The sequence below is a fragment of the Balaenoptera borealis genome (assembly GCF_965194805.1).
Source record: "Balaenoptera borealis genome assembly, chromosome: 14".
Taxonomy (NCBI): Eukaryota; Metazoa; Chordata; class Mammalia; order Artiodactyla; family Balaenopteridae; genus Balaenoptera; species Balaenoptera borealis.
The window spans coordinates 18,846,438-18,862,134 of NC_138875.1; the positions used below are offsets into that span (position 1 = coordinate 18,846,438).

Genomic DNA, 15,697 nt, shown 5'->3' on the forward strand with positions numbered 1-15,697 from the left:
TTCTTTATGTATTTTCCCCCCATAAAACCCAATTGTGTTGCTGTGTTGTGACATTTGGTTCTACTGGAGTCCATGAACTTTCTCTTTTTATTTATTTATTTATTTATTTATTTATTTATTTATTTATTTATTTAACATCTTTATTGGAGTATAATTGCTCTACAATGGTGTGTTAGTTTCTGCTTTATAACAGAGTGAATCAGCCATACATATACATATATCACGATATCTCCTCCCTCTTGCGTCTCCCTCCCACCCTCCCTATCCCACCCCTCTAGGTGGTCAGAAAGCACCGAGCTGATCTCCCTGTGCTATGTGGCCTGTGTAAGCTTTCTGTTAATGGTGATGATTTAAATATCAGATCTTTCTCTTTTTTTCTTGGTAAAGAGTTTAATGTGGACATACTGGCGTTCAGATTATTAAAGTTTTAACTGCATTACACTGATAGGTTGGAAACAGCAAATATAAAACTCAGGGCAGGCCAATTTTGTTAACAGTGTAGGGGCTGAACGTTGACAGTTACTGTACTTAAAAATCCCTCGGATCAGGTGTTATTTTGCCGTCTGGACATTTTAATTAGTAATAAAAATGTGGATCTGGACACACAGAAATAGGCTCTACAGTACACAACGGCCCGATGTACTCTGTTGGTGTTGAGGTGTGCCTGGTTACATTTTGTGTGTATGTGCTCGTGTGTAAGTGTAATTGTGTGTTGAGTATGTGTTCATTCCTCCTAGTAAACCCAAGCATAGGATTCTATCACAATACCAAAAAATTTGGCTACTTTTCTTGAATAGGCAGTGAAAATGTGTGAAAAGTGTACTTATATTCCTAAGTAATACTTGCCTATATCTTTTTAATGGTCATGCTTCCTCGTGTAATATATGGTATGGCATGTCAGTACAATGCTGACATTAGAGGTAGGCTTGGGCAAAAGATGTGGCTCCTCCATTTCATAGCTGTGTGCCCTAAGACAAATAAATTAACCTCTCTGAGTCTCCCTTTTTTCTTACATATAGAATGAAAGTATTATGATAATAATAATGATACCTATCTAACAGAATTATGAGGAAGCTTATAAGAGCATGTATGTGAAAGCACTTGGTAAAATACAAAGAGCTATAACAATTGATTTTTAATACAAGTTGCCAGTCATAACCCACATAAGCATCTTCGTAATTCAATAAATTGTCTCATATGAAAAAATAAGGAGATGCAAATATAAGAGTACAGTAACAAATAGTAACTTTAGGACCACCAGAAAATATGTTCATAATTTTAAACATAAAGCAAAGTGATCCATTTTTATAAAGTATCTGTATATGCTCTTTGAAATAATGTTATTCTTAATTAAGGCAGAAGCGGGTACATTTGAGGGAAATAGTGACCCTCTGGAGAAATGGAGAGTGAAAATAGTTTAGGGAAATGAGTCTTAGTGTCTTCTCGTTCGGAAAGATGCATACATGTTTCTCTTAATCATTATGAATTTCTTGCTTGTAAACCAGTGTGAATACTTAAACGATAGTCATTATTGTTTAGAAAAACCTACCATTATAATTTATACACACACACACACACACACACACGCATCATGTTTTATGTAAATTTGCTCAAGAAGGCATTATCCCCAGGAAGTGAGGGTGTTGATAAAATTGATGTTTGACACTGGACCAGATGAGTTTGGATACTTCTGTAGAAAGCTTTTTCTGTTTTTATTACAGGTTCAGTTCTCTTCCTGAGAATTCTTCAGAAAGGATTTGTTTTCTTTACTGAGACGAATGGTGTAATGGAATACTGTGGTCTAATGATGCTATTTTGGTCATTTCATTAATTTCATCTTCTTCTCCCTTAATGTAATAAATGCATACCTTGATTATAATACAAATTATATTTACATTACATTGTTTCTAAGAACAAATATTTATTTTTATAGACAACCTGGTTTTAATTAGTGTCTTAGAAAGCTTCTAAGACTTCTCTAGAACATGGTATTAGCAGAAGTAGGCAGAGGTTTTTTTTTTTTTGGTGAGGTGTTAGGAGGAGCTAAATTCAACCAAGGCAATCTTCAGTTAATTCATTAATCTGGTAAATATTAAGTAAACTACAGAAGAAACAGAAACGTGCCAGTTGTGACTATATAGCTTTTCAGGTTTTTTGGACTTGAAAATGGAAACTGGTTTTATTTAATGTTCTATCAGTTTCATGTAAATGTCTCATTCTAATGACCAGTTTCATTGACATCTATTCTAATCTAGTGAACAGAGAGGCTCTACATATAATTTGTCTGGAAATTTTTGAAATGAGGCTACAGGTCCTCCTCTTTGAAACTTCCTTTGATAAAAATGGCCCTGTGTGCCTTAACCTTCTAGAGTTCAGCATTGATTTCAGGAGAGGAGAAAGAAATCGTGGGACTCCTTTAAAAATTATCCCAGAAAAGGGATTCAGCTACAAATTGGGGGGACAGCATTTAAAATTTATTAAGAAAGTAATTCAAAGGAAAGTCTGTAGCCAAACTCCTTAATTGTGATGCATTTGCTGAGTTCCCCTCTTCCATCGTCGGGCCTGCTCCGATGCCATATGGCCTACCATGGAACATTTAACTTGTCAGATATAATGGATTGTCCTGGAAGCAGATTTTTGCTTTGAGCATTCGGCTCCTTTCTTGCATTTCACTCTCAGCTCCAGGCTGCATGATGAAGGATTGTGGTGGAAACGCAAAGAAGAGACACACAGTTGATTCCCCTTAAGAGAGTGACCTATATGCCACAAAATTTTACCCATGTAAAGAGGCATTATCCCCATCGCTGGCCTTAGCGGGCTGCATGTCAGAATCATTTAAATTTGCCTGGACTTAACAAATTGTGTAAACATTTCAGAATTGAGTGCTTTGGAATAATAAACCATCATCATTTTAACTTATGCAGAAAGGGTGTAGCCACATCGGCCAAAAGATAAGTGTTATTTATCATGACCTACATGTAACCTATACCACCTGGTTGGTAGATGCTGTAAATTAAGTTCAACTCTCAAATCTACCGAGAATGCTTAAAAAAAAATCACCTGATGGTGATGTTACATGGCTTCATTGTTTTTGTTTAGTGAGTGAGGTGGGATTGAAATGATCATTTAGGTGGATGGGCAACTAGCAGTTAATTATCCTACTAAGCTTTCCATCTTGAAACCTTTTGTTTATTCAAATGCACTTGAAATGAGAGATTGGACATCCTGTGGATTATTTAACTTTTATCTGTAAATGTAAAAACTACAGTATCTGATGTTGGTTTTAATTTGCTGCTTTCATGAGGTAATTCATATTTTCTTTTCAATATGTTATATTGTTTCTGAAATCAAAAGCTCGGAAAGGGCTAGGAGGAGTTTGTGACTTTTGCATCTATAGGATAACTTCCTTTAAAAGAATAAGCAGTGCCCTTTCTACACGTACATGTACATACATAGCTGCGAGATACTCTTCTGGTAAAATCTACTGTAACCCCAAAGCTAATATTATAATACAAAGACCCAGAATAGACAACTTACAAATAATCAATCAAGCACAAACCAGTGGGAAAATAAGTAACTTATGTATCTCAATTTAACCATAAAATGGTACATATTTGATTGCTCTAGGGTTACAAAAATTAATAGATTTGTATATGACACATGGAATTACTCTAAAAGAAACTGTCTATTGGCAAAGGGTAATTTAATATATTTACCAAAACACGTGTGTTTATGTATTAGAAATTTAACATTTAATTTACTTCTACAAATTCATGTTTTCTAGATAATTCTTAATATAGATCTATAAAAACTACAGTGGCCTTGAAAACTGATATAACCTCACTTCTATACAAAGAAGAATTACTTCTTTTTAAAGAACAACTTTCCATGAAGCAGTTAAGAAATCTCTGTTAAAATCAGTATTGAATAATAAAGTGTACTACTGTATATTTCTTACTAATCCTAAACTGAGCACATTTGTTTTATTGATGCCCCTGATAGGATGATTTTTTTCCCCCCTCTCTGTATTCAAATTTTGGTCAGGGTTAGTCCTAAATGAATTTGGGTGGTACCTGGCCAGAGCCAGCTCTTGTTGGGGCTTGTGTGCCCTCTGCTGGCGCACATTGAAATGACTGGTATGTGGGGTTCTTAATTTCTTTTACTTTTCAAGGTTGGTTTTTTTTTGTTTTTTGTTTTGTTTTGATATTTTTACACAATCAGATATTTGCAGTGATTATAAAGTTGTAGGTTAATACTGAGTATGGAAATTAATTTGTTTTTATTAGGAAATGAAGGGGTTTTTTGTTTGGGGCTTTTTGGGGGGAGTTTGCTTTTGCTAAATAGACTCAATAGCTCAAATAACATATAAAGTATGCGACACTCTTTTTTAAAAATAAATTTATTTATTTATTTTTGGCTGCTTTGGGTCTTTGTTGCTGCGTGCAGGCTTTCTCTAGTTGCTGTGAACGGGGGCTACTCTTCGTTGCGGTGCGCGGGCTTCTCATTGAGGTGGTTTCTCTTGTTGCGGAACACGGGCTCTAGGTGCGAAGGCTTCGCGGGCTCTAGAGCACAGGCCCAGTAGTTGTGGTGCATAGGCTTAGTTGTTCTGCGGCATGTGAGATCTTTCCAGACCAGGGCTCAAATCCGTGTCCCCTGCCTTGGCAGGAAGATTCTTAACCACTGTGCCACCAGGGAAGCCCGTATATGCCACTCTTGAGTTATTAAATGGTTGCTTTCAGATGACCGTTAATCATATTCCCGTTGCTTTCATAGATCCTACTGGCCTGATTACACTCAAGAAGAATTCTTGTTTACTGAGTTGGGAATGGACTTGAAAAGGATAAATCATTGAAATTTTGAAACATGACTCCTTGTATGTAGTAGCTAATGCCTCATAGAGAACTCCCTTATAGACTTGACTGTTTTCACTTGCTTTGTGAAGGAAAACGAGCCTGTATTTGCACCATAATGTTCTGTAAAGGCATTTTTGGTTTCCTTGCAGACCAAATTAAGCTATTCTCCCTGGCAGACATTGAGAATTGGAGTTTGAGTGGAACCTTTTTTTGTTTTGTTTGGCTCCTTTGGTTGTTGTTTATAGAGTGTAAGATGTTAATGGAGCAAATCACTGATGGTTTCAGGTCGCAGGACTAAGTTATACAAGGGCGGTTACAGAGGGAACATCTTGCCTCCCCGCCATTGCTTGGGTGGAGAGTATCCTTGGGTCTTGGTAGTGAAGACCAGGGCTCTGTATAATGAATACGCCTTTAAAATGCAGCAATTTTTGTTCACAAGTTTCCATCAAATTCTTTATAAAAATTAATTACGTATAAGTGATTTCTACATCTCTCTGAAATGAATTGATCGAATCCATTCGGTGATTACTCTGTGGCGAGGATCGTTTAGATCTTTACAATTCTTTTGTTTTTGCAAATTTCTCTAATTTGTAAGCAGATTCCATCAAAAAACTCCCAAATCATCTCCCAAACGTATGGAATGATCAAAGAACTTAAAGCTAGAGAAGCGGGGAAATGTCATCTAAGTTTTTTCCTGTTTTCCATCTTTCCAATCTGAGGTACCAGTTACCTTAAAATTTGTTTTGGATAAATCATGTAAGTATTAGTTTTTATTTACTTTGATTTGTTTAACATTGTCAAATAACTGCAAACTGCATTCTAACTAATATCCGTTTCCCACTAAATCTGTTCTAATGGTATCTGGCATGGAATCTCGAATATACGTCTTTCCTCTTGTCTCCTATTACCACACTGACGCTGTGTTAGGTGCTCTCTCATTATTCTCATTATACCCCTGACAACGTACATTACTGGCTTTGCTCCCTAACGTTTCACCCATCTAAACTCTTAACCCTTGGGAGTAACGTTCGTCGTTGACGTACCATCAGCCAACACGTGGTAGGTACACAGAGCCACCCTACAAATATTTATTTCCGTATCTCATGGTTTTTGGACCTCTTTCAAAGCTGTTCAGAAGATCATTTTTGCAAGCTTCAGAACTGAAAATTGCTGTCTGTAAACATCTATTCCACGTGATAGATTTTATTTTCTTGCACATTTTTGATAGGATGCGGTCACTGTTCTGACTACTCCCCTTCTCTCTCCTTCCTCCGTTCTGCCTTCTCCCTCATCATCCTTTCCTCTGCCTCTCCCCTTCCTTCCTGTGGCCCCCGCCTTCCTCTCTTGATTTAGTCATGCTCGTATATTCAGTAATTGGGAGGTTTTTCTTAAACATCACAGTGTGGAACTTAGTGGTTTGTGTAATTCTATCTGTGAACCATCACCTTCCTTTAACAGGGGAATTGGACTCTGAGTAGTTTGGTCCTGTTTCCTTCCTAGCTTGATCGTCATGGGGCCATTCTTTTAAAGTTGATCTTGAAGGGCAGGCTCAGTGGTTGGCATTCTCCCTACTCTTTGTCTGCTCTGTGAATGCCCTGAGTTGTATTTTGAATTGTGGGCTATTTCACCCCCAACTTCTCAGTACTGTATACTTAGGGAATATAAAACCTATATAGTTTAAGACTTGAGAAATGGTTATCTGATATATTACAGATACATCTATAGATGACATTTGGATTATCTTCTGTCTGGGGTTAGAAATGTTACTTATATACTTATGTGTATATGTAATACTTATTGTATTATACATATGTGTAACCTGTATTTAAAATTTTCATGAGACCTCCACCTCCTTTATTTTTGTGCATTCTTGAGTATCATATCAAATGCATGTAGTTTCTTTAAGAGATGATAGTGGTTATATTCTAATTGTTAGTCGTGAGCTGAGCTTGAAAACCGAGACCATCTCTTACATGCCGTGGTGCTAAAATATGTAGTTTTCCTACGTAGACCCTTTATAACAAACATAATACTAAACCTTTTCTTCTGTTTTGTGTTCTGATGTGCCTAATTCAGAGTTTGGTCATTATTATTTTTTACATTTAATATTACTAAGACTCTGTTAGAACATCAGTTTAATGGGTAGCACATAATTTATTGCTGAAAGCAATTTGCACAGTGAAACATAGCTGCTGATTTTCTTAAAATTTGCTGATAAATTCCAAATAATTGACCCAGGCAACAAAGTCTTACTCATATGATATTGTCTCTGCTGCATCTGGCCAGAAATGTCATCGATCTCCTCCAGAGGGATCAAAGGACCAGATTCTCTCCCCCAGCATGGACTTGTAATACCTTCAGTAGAGCATGGATGTGGGGAATACACGGGTGTAAGGGCCCTTTTAGGTTAACAAACCAAGTCGGGCTCACTAGAGCTTGATCCTGGAGTCTAAAGGCGACCTCTGTCTTAGGGTAGAAAGGGGGAAGAGATACTTTCAGAGCAGTGGCCAGTGGGGCTGATAGAAGGAATGTCCTTTCACCTCCAGGACACTTATGTCTTGGAATTCTGTTGTTTATTAGGGCCATCTGCTTGGTAATGTGAGCTGAATTTCTTTAACACAACCAATCTTCATGAGCAGAGATGAACAAATGTAAAGGCCTAGTACACTGCCAGGAAGAGGTTTCTCTAACCCATGTTTCTCTAACCCACAAAATGTAACTGTCTGAAAGGGTCTTGGAGATCAACACTTGTTTACTTTTTAAAAATCCAATTAAATAGGTTGGATTAGATAGTCATTGATTTTTTTTTTTTTTTATTTTTGGTTATCTAACAGGTTACCAGGTTTATTAGAGTTTCACCTAATGTAACCTTGAAGGCTGAACCTGTTCACTTAGATTGGTTACTCTTATCTGTGGCTTGTTAGACTAACCAGTGGAATTTTATTTAAAACAAATAGAGATTCTGGACCACATTCCACTGAATGTAAGTTCCCTGGGGTAGAGAACCCAGGAATCTGTTTTAAGAAAAGTCTTACTGATGATTCTCATGATGGGCAGGGTTTTTGAGCCATAGAATTGAATTTCGGGAGATTGCTTTTCTCCACACCCATCCTGTATCTTCCTTTCCTCTTAAGAGTACACCAAAGATATTTTATTTCTGTTTGCTTTTGATGCCTTTAGTGTGTATCGCAAGATTGACCTTTTTCTTTTTTACATGAAAAACTATTACGTTATTTCAAATAAAAAATAAGATTTCAAATGCATATGTTGTTTCTTCAGAGGCCCTCACAAAGTCTTTCATTGCCTTGGTTATACCCAGTCACCATAGGCACAAACTGTAATAAAAATATAAAATAGGGCAGGCAGAGCCATTAAGATCTTATTCACATAAAACCAGTGGTAAGTTACTCATTAGAAGTAAGTTGAGTGATTTCGGGGTTAGCCTTAGTCCTTCAGGCCCCTAGGGGACCCTTGTACAAATTGCTGATTCAGAAAATCATTACTCTGGTGGCTCAAGTGGCACTTTAGTGGCCTTAAAGAGTTATTTGACACACCTCCCCAAACAGCTAAGTTATCCCCATGATTATGTTGATTAATTGCACACTCTGTGGAATTAGTGTTATTTTCAATGAAAGATTTTCCTGCACTGGGAAAAGAAAGCATAAAACTCACGTGTTCTCATTTGATCATGTGTGCACTTCTCCCAAGAGTGACACCGAGGAAGAGGATGATTCTGGCTGTTGTTGGTCTAGGGTAGGTGAAATAATCTCTAAGGCAGTACTTTCATTTTGCATTGAGAAGGTGCTTTTTGGTGTCCCAGAGGGTGGTCACTCAAAATGTTTACCAGTTCTAATATTTTCATCCATCAAAGGACTCGAGAATGCCTCTTTGACTTACTACGAATTGAGGAGAGGGCTGTGCTACATAGTGAGAAAAAGACAGGTGGAATCATCTTTGTTACCACAATAGAAACCAGTAATACATCTGGAATACTCCAAGAAGAGGCGGCGTATTGTAAAAACAGGCTTTGGTACAGGAATTGGTAATCTATGTTCTAGATTCGTTCTCTTAATATCTGTACAACCTCTTTTATTTGTTATAAGCGGGTTACCCTTCCTGAATTTTAGTGACCTCCTCTATAAAAATAGGGGTTGAAATGCCCATCTAAGGAATTCTTAGGATGTTGTTGTCTTAAATAATGTAAGTTAAATTACTTTGCACACTATATGGTGCTTTGCAAATGTGAGGGCTTTAAGGAGAACTGAATATAGATTCTAACCATGTTCAGAATCGCCCCAAATACAGAGTTTTGGTGGTGCCTCGAGATACTCTTAAGTATCCAGATACTCTGGAATTTTGGTACACCCACTGCTTTGAAGGCAGTGCAGTGTCTGGATGAGATGGGGTGCATCAGTGACAGAAAGCAGCCCAAACTCATAATTTTCTGAGGTCAGAGCTCTAGATCGTTACTGAGGGTTCTACTTTGATGATTTAAGAACATCAGGGAAAGTGAGCACTGATGCTAGTCTTTCCTGGGAAAATGGCTTGGCCCCTATTTCCCAGCATCCTTTGCTGCAAGCTATGTGCCTGATCAATTTTCCCCCAAATTTTCTTTCTGTTTTCAATTTAGGAAGAAGGGGATAAAGAGAATTTTCTAGGCTGTGGAATGACTGTTTTATCTGCTGGAATTGAGTCGTAGCTCTTTTAGCATGAAATTTATTAAATTTGGATTTTTTAAATGCCTCCTGGTATAGTAAGATTCTGCAGGAGAGAACCAGTGGTCTTCTCTGAATTTTAGAAATCAGGAGAATAACGTCAACTTCTGACTTCTTGTAAACCCAGACTCTCACCTCCAAGCTAGAATCAGGGAAAATTAAAGTTGACTGGCTAGTCAGAACCACAAAGGTGTATCTGCATGGAAACATCACAACAAGACAAAGATGTTTTTAGGTCAATTAAAATAAAATTCAAATGTTAAACTTATTTATTTGATAGAATATTACCAACATATATTAACCCAGTGCATGCTTTGAAATGTTAAGTTTTTTAAAGTAGTAGTTTCTCAGATTCCTCAGGACTTGTGTTAATAGGCAAAAAGATGGGGCAGGTATGTGTATTCAAATAAATTTAGGAAAGATTATATTAAATGAAATTAAATGTCTCCACTGCAGGACTTCTCAGAGGCTTTAACATGCTAGGATACAGTGTATATTTCTGCCTGTCAGGGAGGGATATAGACAGCTTGTAACATTTCCTGGGCCTTTTGATTTGCCTCCCTTTTGTTTTTTGGAGCCTGTTGTCGGGCTACTATTCCACAGAAGACACTTGTGAATGATGTTGTGTTGTCCTATATTATAATTATATTTTTACTTTCACTCTTCTCTGTGCATTGATATGAAGTCATGTTCTTCACATATGGAATGTGTAGAGATGCAGTTTGCTGCCATGTTTTTGTCAATTAGTTACTTCCAGTTAACGTAGAGATGGTTGCAGTTTATTGTGTGACGTCACAGGTTCTGGCGTACATCATATGCACAGCTTTAAAGTACCTAGAGACCTTTTAGGAATAAAACACCATGTAAATGTAAATTATCACCACCTCTAAGACACTTTCATTAATTTCATATCAAATTCATGAGTGTTTTGAGCTCTGGGATTTGAGTCTTCAGTATTGGGCTTCTCGCTTATTTGTAGATTTTTTTTTTTCAGAGTTTAAATTCCAGCAGCACAGAATAGTGCTAAGAGCCCAGCCATGGGAATCAAACTGGCAGGGTTTGAATCCTGGCTCTAACACTTACTGCCTTTGTGACCTTGGGCAGTTTTCTGTATCTCAGTTTTCTCATCTGTAAAGTGGTGTTTATATTACGTGCCTCACAGGGTTGTTGTGTAGATTGAATGAATCAATCTACGTAACCCTTTTGTGTAGTGGGTAATACATGACAAGGACTCAGGTATTTTTACGTGGGCAAGAGAGAAAAAGGCAGGCGTGGGAAAGATGAAAGAACTGTAAATTATAACCTCATGTATATTTTTGGAACCACTCTTCCCGTTATTGTTTAATGAAATACTCTTTTCAACATGCCCCCCAAAATTATAGGGTAACCAAAGATGGCTTGGGGTTGGGGACAGGGACGACAGAGATTTATTCTGATTCACACACGGTTGTGATGAGTTCCTTAGTCTGGTGGCAGGGAACAAAAGGCTGGTTCTTCAGTTTCCAGAATGAGGATTAGCGATGAAACAGCCTTGCTGGGTATTGTCCTACAGCATCAGATAATTTTTTTATCAAGGCTTTTCATAGGATAATATGTTCCACTATACAGGTGCATCTTTTTCAGTGGTGGGTGAAATACCTACCTTTTTTTAAAATTTATTTTTGTTTTTATTTTTTTAAATTTATTTTTGGCTGTGTTGGGTCTTCATTGCTGCACGTGGGCTTTCTCTAGTTGCAGGGAGCGGGGGCTACTCTTTGTTGCGGTGCACGGGTTTCTCATTGCAGTGGCTTCTCTTGTTGCGGACCACGGGCTCTAGGTGCGTGGGCTTCAGTAGTTATGGCTCGCGGGCTCTAGAGTACAGGCTCAGTAGTTGTGGTGCACGGGCTTAGTTGCTCCGCGGCAGGAGGGATCTTCCCAGACCAGGGATCGAACCCGTGTCCCCTGCAGTGGCAGGCAGATTCTTATCCACTGCGGCACCAGGGAAGCCCCCCTACCATTTATATGTAATGTTAAAAGTGGCCTTTTAAGAATGAAAGGCTACAAACCCAAACATGACCTTGTTGTTATCCTACTGGTCAACCACCCGTGGGATCATCTATGTCACAGCTTATCTCCAAAAATCGTATTATGGATAAGTTATTCTTGCCTGTCTCTCACTCCTTCCAAATGGATTAGAACTGTCCAGGTATAGTAATCTACCGAAGGTGATACTTCTTAGATGTATCCCTGTGAGTTAATGAACTTACGAGACCAATTTTTTCCTCCATGAAATATTTTCATTCTCATCCAATTCCCATGGCATTCCCTTACAATAGGATACCATGGATATATTGGAAGAAAAATCAGAAGTCAAATGGAAAATTATGTAAGAATATAAAAGTATTAAATTTAGGATTAATAGACATTTGTTAATCATACTCCCCCTAAATTAAAAAAAAATTTTTTTTCCTTATCCTTCGTGGGGCAGCAAGATAAAGAACAATTGAATAAATCAGCAAAAGGATTGGTCTTTAAAAATAATTGGCAACAGCTTATATTTTCTGCTTAGCTTGAGTTTTTCAAGGGCAACAGAGGAAGCAAGTGACTCCTTTATTGATTGCCCATTGGTGCCATTTTTAATAATCAAATTTAAATATAGGTTTTAACAGCTGATGGGTTCAATTTGGACAAAACACGTGTTGACTTTCCTGATTGTTTGCTCACTGTAGATGCCGACTTGTTCTAGAGAAGGGGCTGCGCGTTGAGCTCCTTTGTCTCTAGAAGGATTGATTGACAGATGTTGTGTCTGCTCATTTACAGCGTTTTTCTTGCTTAATTTAAAAAATTGTGACATAGTATTACTCGTTCCTTGTATACATCATTTTTGCAGAAGAAAGTTGTTTAGCCAATATGTCGACTTAGTTTATGAAATCCTCTCTTGTAGCTTTCATTCAGCCTTCAGTGTACCCCATTAGGTTAGATTATTCGTTTCATGCACAGCAAATCGTCACCAGCAGCAAAATTTAACATTTGGTCCTTTTAGGTATAAAATGAATCAAATGCTTGACAAGATTTGTTTCTGGTGTATATTTCAGAATCTCCCCCACCCCTTGGTGGGCATACAACAAATGTTACTAACGGGTACTTTTAGTTTTTAAAATATGGACAACAGTACTCCATGCAGTAAAAGACTTGAGCGATTAATGCTACCCTTATGCCTCTTTTGAGTAGTTTTAGCCATGGGGCTTGGCAGTGCCACCATTGTCTTGGTGCCAAAAAATATCCGCAGCGGCTGTCGCATTCTAGTACTGGAGGGTTGTCTCGAAAATTCTGCAGTGAACGCGCCGGGTTTGTTCATCACTGCTATCTCTTTTAAATATTGGAAAAATAGAATCTTGAGCTCTTTCAAAGCTCCGTTGTGATCGTGGGGACGGGGGGAGGTCGGTGGCGAAGGATGGAGGAAAGAAGCTGTCCGCGCCAGCCAGTGGGTATAAGTGACAAAAATGCATGCCTGACATAGAGTAAACACACATATTTAGGAGCTTTTGTGTTCGCGAGCACAGATAGTTACTTAAGAATCCTACTCAAACATGTTATCAGCGCTCTTGAGAATTTTATTATCTGAAACAAATGTTCCCGGACATTTTAAGCAGAAGACCGACGTCAAGACCATAGCTAATTTTTAATGGACAATTTACACAAAAGATGTATATTTTTTTTCCCTTGGAAATGACGTGTCTTTGTAAAATGGCTGCTTTTTGTCATTAGGAAATTAGAGGAGTAGATATGATAGGTTTGAGAAGGTGCTTGGGTTTATCCACAGTCCCTGATTATTTTGCTCCCAAACAGAGGTTTGGGCTCTGAGGACAGATTTATAGTTGAATTTGGGAACAAAAAGATGTAATAAAAGTTAAAGGCTTACACTATCAGAATGAAATGTGTTCACTCAGGATCTGTGGAGCGATCTATTTGATGGTAAAAGTGGATGCTACAGATGAAATCTTTACAAGGAGCATAATACTTAAAAAAAAAAAAAAAAAAAAAGGAAAAAAAAAGTGCACCTCCCAGCCTCCTGCTGGCTGCGCTGCCTCTTTGGTACCTCACAGACTTCGACAGAGTCCTGGACGGGTGCCCATTGATGTCATGGAAACACTCAAATTACTGAGAATGATTCATGTCTATGCTGGTCTCTTATCCTCCCCCACACAAACAGGAGTAGATTTTTAACCCTGACAACTTGTAATTTGCAGTGGGTTTATTTTTGTATCTGGATAAATATTTTTTAACAAGCGAAATTAAGATTAAGCAGTCTGTATGTGATATGATAGTAAAGAATGCTGGGGCTTTGCAGCCAAGAGTGCTTCGGGGACTCTGTGCGGCATGAATGCATGCTCTGATCATCCCTCCCTCCCCGCCTCTCCCTTCCTGCGCCCCCCCCTTCCTGCGCCCCCCCCATTCTTTCCCAGTCCACCTCTCCCTCTCCTTATTGTCCTCCCTTCCTCTCTCTTCTCTCTCCCATTTATTCTTATTCATGCTCTCTCTCTCTCTCTCTCACATCCTTACTATTTGCATGGACCCCTTTTACCTTTAAGAGAATGAAAGGAATAGACCTAACTTATATACATATATGAATTGAGACAAATCCTAGTAGGAAAATTCATCTCTCCAGGTCTACGTGCTGGAGTTGAGTTGGGAAATAATGCCAGGTGGTGAAATTCTTCTATAGGGGATAGCTTCTGTAATTTCTTCTAGAGAAAGAAATAGATAGCCTTTCTTCCTTCCAATTTTTGGAAATTACCAAAACAGGACGCTAGATGTTCAAATTCCTAGGAAGTCAGAGTAAATTCTACCTCATCTATCTTCTTTCTCTCTGTCTGTTTTGTCTGCCTTTCTACTGACCTCTCTACCTGCCTTTCTGTTTGCTAAACAAGTGAATATTAGGTCAAAGTGAATCATGTTGTGGTTGTAGGGAAGCTTTGTAGATGCGAGAGCTTCAGGAAGGACGTACATCATTTGATAGCTCATAAAAGGTAGAGTTTTTTTCTGTTAGAAATATTTATAAAGGGAAGTTAAAGACTATAAGTAGCTTACATCTGACTTACACAGAAGAGTAAATATGTCTTTATGACCATTTATACTTCTGAAACAGGCAAGTGCATCTATTCTTTAATGCAAAATCTTCATACAGTGAACGGTATTCTCTTAGACCTCCCAGGACTGAGATGGTGTCCTGTTTCATTGGAATTGAAACTGATATGGGCATTGATTTTCTACTCTGCACTGAACACTATACCAGGAGTTGTGGGGGGGGGGAGTGATTTCCCAAGTTTGAGATTCACTGAAGTCAGCGGAAAAGGTAATACTGGGGAAGAGGGTTAATGTTAAGTCTCAGGTTTGGCTTTCTTCAAAATCATCTTCCATTTTACATATATAGTGACTTACATACAAGGTATGCCTTTGACCAGATATAAGATTTATCAAAGACACATTCCTTGTGTGGTGTCAGGAAGGCATACTCTAACAGCATTGTCATTGAACTAAAAGATTACAATGAACACTGTTACTTCTAACATTTATCTTAACTTGAGTCGAGGGGGGAAAACTTGGGCATTGTAAACTTCAAAGGATCCATTCAGCCCCTCAAAATACTAGTTTTGAATTTTCCCATTGGAGAAAAGAATAGTATAGTCCTGGCTAAAGAGGACAATGTACCTTAAGCTCTAGTCTTGAAGGAAAACAGTATCCTTCAGTCTTGGGTGGGGTGGGCTTTGTGTTCTGGGCACGTGGGCGACACTAGCCCTTTTTAATGTCCTGTTATGGATTGTTTTCTGTAAGGACTCTTTACATGTCACTAGGTGTATTCTACTGCTTAGATCTCTTATAATGTGGTTTCATTGTCTTCCTTGCTGATTATTAAGGCTCAACATACTTTTAAAAGAAACAAATGAGCAGCCTTGATTTCTGCCCTTAGATATGGCCAAATAGCATCTGAGCCTTTATGTATCTCTGTAGAGCAGTCTACAGATAAAAATTGGGTTGTTAGAATTGGCACAAGACATTGACGTTCCATTATCCCTTGTTCTACTGGTAGAATCTGAAGCTGGGTTCAGAGTGGGCAATTTTTCAAAAGCCCTCTTTCCCAAATGTAAA

At 38.2% G+C, this 15,697-nt stretch overlaps 1 protein-coding gene across 13 annotated transcripts in view; it reads left to right on the forward strand.

Moving 5' to 3' along the window:
• TCF4 (transcription factor 4) overlaps positions 1-15,697 on the forward strand; it is a 354,962-nt gene that overhangs the window by 160,643 nt on the left and 178,622 nt on the right. The window lies entirely within an intron of this gene.